This window comes from Triticum dicoccoides, chromosome 7B, assembly GCF_002162155.2.
Source record: "Triticum dicoccoides isolate Atlit2015 ecotype Zavitan chromosome 7B, WEW_v2.0, whole genome shotgun sequence".
NCBI lineage: Eukaryota > Viridiplantae > Streptophyta > Magnoliopsida > Poales > Poaceae > Triticum > Triticum dicoccoides.
Window position 1 is genome coordinate 296,172,234 of NC_041393.1, and position 6,044 is coordinate 296,178,277.

Below are 6,044 nucleotides of genomic sequence, written 5' to 3' on the forward strand. Positions count from 1 at the left end.
GTGCAGAAATAAAAGTTCTCAGAATTGGACGAAGCTTTTCGGAGAATTATTTTGGAATAAACAAAAATTACTAGAACCAAGACCCACTAAAGGGGGGGGGAGCTGCCCACATGGCACGAGGGCGCGCCACCCCCGTCTGGCGCACCCTGGTGGGTAGTGGGGCCCATGAGGCTCTGTTGACCCTAATTCTGATGGTATAAAATCCTATTTTTGGAGAAAAAAATAGGAGAGGAAGTTTCATCGTGTTTTACGATACGGAGCCGCCGCCACCTCCCGTTCTTCATCGGGAGGCCATATCTGGAGCCCGTTGAAAGCACAAGTGCTCCTTGGGTGATTTTGGTAATTAATGTCAACATATCTCTTGTTGGACTAACATTTTCATATAATATATTTCAGAGAGTTCAACAAAGGCGCGGCATGGACAAGAGGATGTGGAACCCCTTCAAGGTGCTAAGGACAAATATTGGCAAAAGCTTAAGACTCTTCATTTCTATTTTAGTGATCCAAGATCACATTGAATCCGTAGGAAAAGCCAATACTATTAAAAGGGGATGAGGTGCTGCTTAATGGTCTACTTGCTCAAAATGCTTAGTGATATGCTCCAAAGCCCTAAGCCACTTTCTCAATTCCAAATATGTCCAAAACCTATAGTCAAACTCGGCCCCACCAATTTGATTCATCCGGCGCCACTGAGTTCATTGACATAGCCACTGCCAGAAACCCTAATCAATTCAGTCTCACTGATAGGATCTCGGTCTCACTGAGATGGCCTTGCAAACTCTTTGTTGCCTTTGATGTCTACTGCGCAACCTTCTTCTTGTAGACTCGTGTTGGGCCTCCAAGTGTAGAGTTTTGGAGGATAGTAGCAAATTTTCCTCAAGTGGATGGCCCAAATAGCAAAGAGTCTCTTGTGTCCCCAACACACCCAATACAATGGTAAATTGTATAGGTGCACTAGTTCAGCGAAGAGATGGTGATACAAGTGTAATATGGATGGTGGATCTAGGTTTTCGTAATGTAAAAATATAAAAATAGCAAGGTAACTAGTAATAAAAGTGAGCGAAAACGGTATTGCAATGCTTGGAAATAAGGCCTAGGGTTCATACTTTCACTAGTGCAAGTTCTCTCAACAATGATAACATAATTAGATCAGATAACAATCCCTCAACATGTAACAAAGAGTCACTCCAAAGTCCCTAATAGTGGAGAACAAATGAAGAGATTATTGTAGGGTACGAAACCACCACAAAGTTATTCTTTCTGATCAATGTATTGGGCTATTCCTATAAGTGTCACAAACAACACTAGAGTTCATACTAAAATAACACCTTAAGACACACATCAACCAAAACCCTAATGTCACCTAGATACTCCAATGTCACCACAAGTATCCGCGGGTTTGATTATATGATATGCATCACACAATCTCAGATTCATCTCTTCAAAAAAATCACAAAGAACTTCAAAGAGTGCCCCAAAGTTTCTACCGGAGAGTCAAGACGAAAACATGTGCCAACCCCTATGCATAAGTTCACAAGGTCACGGAACCTGCAAGTTGATCGCCAAAACATACATCAAGTGGATCACGTGAATATCCCATTGTCACCACAGATAAGCACATGCAAGACATACATCAAGTGTTGTCAAATCCTTAAAGACTCAATCCGATAAGATAACATCAAATGGAAAACTCAATCCATTACAAGAAGGTAGAGGGAGAAGAACATCATAAGATCCAACTATAGTAGCAAAGCTCGCGGTACATCAAGATCATGCCAAATCAAGAACAAGAGAGAGAGAGAGAGAGAGAGAGAGAGAGAGATCAAACATATAGCTACTAGTACATACTCTCCGCCCCGAGGGTGAACTACTCCCTACTCATCATGGAGAGCGCCGGCGTGCTAGCGATGGCTGGCCCTCGCTCGGGGGCTCCAGACTCAGGATGACCAGTAGTCACAGTTTGGCTCATCGTCAAGGAACCCTATGTAAATTGCGTCCTGGTGCCTCACGGGGTTCGGTGCTTGGCGAAGACATCCCCGGAGGCTCCGCAACCTCGTGAGTCCCCCGGAGGCCTCACGGGCAGCATGCCACTGAAGGCTCCGGAGCTATCAGGTCACGAGAAGGAAGATCCCCCGACATGCTCCCTAGGCTGCTCCGGCACCCTAACCACATCGTCACTAGAGGAAGGTACCTGCATGAGGTCAAAAGCTCTGGAGGAATGCGCCCCCATGACGCAGGAACCCGCCAAGGGCAACGAATGCACCAAGCTAAGATATTCTAATCGTGCTAGGCGAGAACTTTTTCGATCAGTAATGATATAAATGCTGGAACACAAATAGGAACTACTTATATAGGGGCGCAAGCGCATGAGTTAATTACACGCGCCCATGGGGTTTTTCCATGGTTCTTAATGTAGGAGGTAAAAAACAAAGAGGCGGCCTCCCAAGGACCGCTGCTCCTGAGGCCTGGCTACACCACCGCCCGCGCTCAGTCGGAGTCCTCCTCCTGCTTGACGGGGGCACGGTGGTGAGTGATGTTGGCTTGAACTATGTCAGTATTTACCCAAAGAGGAAGGGATGATGCAGCACAACAACGGTAGGTATTTCCCTCAGTGATGAGACCAAGGTTATCGAACTAGTAGGAGAACCACGCAACACCACATAAACAGCTCCTGCGCACAAAGAATGAATACTTGCAACCCGATATGTTAAAGGGGTTGTCAGTCCCTTCCGGGTAACGGTGCGCCAGAAATTGGCAAGTGGACAGGAGAAAGTTGTAATAGATTTAATAAATAGATTGCGAATAAAATAAAGTGCAGCAAAGTATTTTTGTGTTTTTGGATTAATAGATCTAAAAATAAAAGTTGCAAATAAATAAAAAGGCAAATAGCAAAATAGATCTGAAAGTATATGATGAGAAAATAGACCCGGGGGCCGTAGATTTCACTAGTGGCTTCTCTCAAGAAAAATAGCATACGGTGAGTAAATAAATTACTGTTAGGCAATTGATAGAACTTCAATTAATCATGACGATATCCAGGCAATGAACATTATATAGGCATCATGTCCAAGATTAATAGACCGACTCCTGCCTGCATCTACTACTATTACTCCACACATCGACCGCTCTCCAGCATGCATCTAGTGTATTAAGTTCATGGAAAACGGAGTAATGCAATAAGAACGATGGCATGATGTAGACAAGATCTATTTATATAGAAATAGACCCCATGTTGTTATCCTTAATGACAACAATACATACATGTCGGTTCTCCTTCTGTCACTAGGATCAAGCACCGTAAGATCGAACCCATCACAAATCACCTCTTCCCATGGCAAGAAAAATCGATCTAGTTGGCCTAATTAAACCAAAAATTCAAAGAAGAAATACGGGGCTATAAGTAATCATACATATAAGAGATCAAAAGACTCAAATAACTCTCATGGATAAAAACATAGATCTGATCATAAACTCAAAGTTCATTGGATCCTAACAAACACACCGCAAAAAAGAGTTACATCAAATAGATCTCCAAGAGACCATTGTATTGAGAATCAAGAGAGAGAGAGGGGAAGCCATCTAGCTACTAACTGCGGACCAGAAGGTCTACAATGAACTACTCACGCATCATCGGTGAGGCACAAATGAGGATGATGAACCCCTCCATGATGGTGTCTAGATTGGATCTGTGGTTTCTGGAACTTGCGGCGGCTGGAGTTGATTTTCGTCGACTCTCCTAGGGTTTCTGGAATATTGGGGTATTTATAGAGCAAATAGGCGGTGCGGGAGGCGGCAGAGGTTGGCACAACCCACCTGGGAGCGCCTGGGCCCCCAGGCGTGCCCTGGTGGGTTGTGCTCCCCTCGGAGCCCCCCTCGGGTACTTTCTTGGCCCATCATGTGTCTTCTGGTCTAGAAAAATCACTAAAAAGTTTTGTTGCGTTTGGACTCCGTTTGGTTTTGATTTCCTGTGAAGTAATAAACAAGCAAAAAACAGCAACTCGCACTGGGCACTATGTCAATAGGTTAGTCCCAAAAAATGATATAAAGTTTCTATAAAATGATTGTAAAACATCCAAGAATGAACATCCAAGAATGATAATATAATAGCATGGAACAATAAAAAATTATAGATACGTTGGAGACGTATCAGCATCCCCAAGCTTAATTCTTGCTCGTCCTTGAGTAGGTAAATGATAAAAATAGAATTTTTGACGTGGAATGTCGCCTAACATGTTCATCACATATTTTTTTCTTTGTAGCATGGACATTTGGACTTTTATATGATTCAAAGCAATAGTCTAGTTTTGACATGAAGATTTTAATACTCAAGCATATCAACAAGCAACCATGTCTTTCAAAATATCAACACTAAAGAAAGCTATCCCTAGTCCATTATTCTCCATCATTGATCCATTCATGAAACACACTCGCATAATAGCTATACCCAATGCTCAAGTACGATACCAGTGCCCCTTAGTTGGTGCTTTATAAGAGATGATGTAGACTCAAATAAAAATAAATTGCATAAAGTAAATAGAAAGGCCCTTCGTAGAGGGAAGTAGGGATTTGTAGAGGTGCCAGAGCTCAAAGCGAAAAAGATAAAGATAAAAACATTTTGGGTGGCATGCTTTTCCTGTCAACGAAAATGATCGAGTAGTTCCCAATACTTTCCATGCTAGACATGTCATAGATGGTTCCCAAACATAAAATAAAGTTTATTCCTTCTTCCACCATACTTTCACATTCCACAGCTAACCGAATCCACGGGTGCCGTCCATACCAACACTTTCCAAGGAACTTATTATTTGACAACATAAAGTAAATTCATTTTTCATTTTGGGACTGGGCATCCCTAGTACCTTGTCGTACTCTCATGCAATGACAAGTGAATAAACACTCATCTTGAGAATAACTCATCTAGCATGGAAAAATATCAGCCACCCCCTACCGTTTCATGAGCAGTACGAGCACACAAAAGAGAAATTTATTTTGAAAATTAGAGATGGCACATACAAATTTTATTAGAAAGGAAAAAGAATACCGCATCTAGGTAGGTATAGTCGACTCATGTGGCAAACTAGTTTAAGGATTTTGGATGCACAAGTGGTGATCATATTTAGTGCAAATGAAGGCTAGCAAAAGATTGAGAAGCATCCAACCAAGAAACGAAAAATCTCATAAGCGAGCATTAAGCATAACTAACACCGAATAATGCACCACAAGTAGGATGTAATTTCATTGCATAACTATTGACTTTCGTGCTTGCATAGGGAATCACAAACCTTAACACCAATATTCTTACTAAAGCATAATTACTCATCAACATGACTCACATATTATATCAACATATCGCAAAATATTACAAGGAATCAAGTTTATTTTGTCCAATGATCTTCATGAAAGTTTTTATTATATACCTCTTTGATATCTATCACTTTGGGACTAATTTCATATGTTGCTTTTGATAGCTCATACAAATCTAAGTGAAGAACATGAGCATAAATTTTTTCTTCTCTCAAAATAATTTAAGTGAAGCAAGAGAGAATTTCTTAATTTTTTTACTAACTCTCAAATAAATATAAGTCAAACATTAGAGAATTTCTTTGAAAATAATAAAGCACACCATGCTCAAAAAGATATAAGTGAAGCACTAGAGCAATTCCATAGCTCATAAAGATTTAAGTGAAGCATAGAGAGCAATTTTGACCAGTCATGGCATAATTTTGGCTATCTCAAATAGGTGTGTCCAGCAAGGATAGATGACTTAAAACAAAAGGTAAAACAAGCAAAGACTCTTATCATACAGGATGCTCCAAGCAAGACTCATGATATGTGACGAATAAAAATATAGCTCCAAGTAAAATACTGATGGTCGTTAGAAGAAAGAGGGGATGCCACTCGGGGCATCCCCAAGATTAGTTGCTTGCTTATCTTTTTAGATAATAGCTTGGGATTCCATGGCCATCCCCAAGCTTAGGCTATTCTTGCTCCTTATTCCTTCATCCATCGTGATCTCACCCAAAACTTGACAACTTCAATCACAC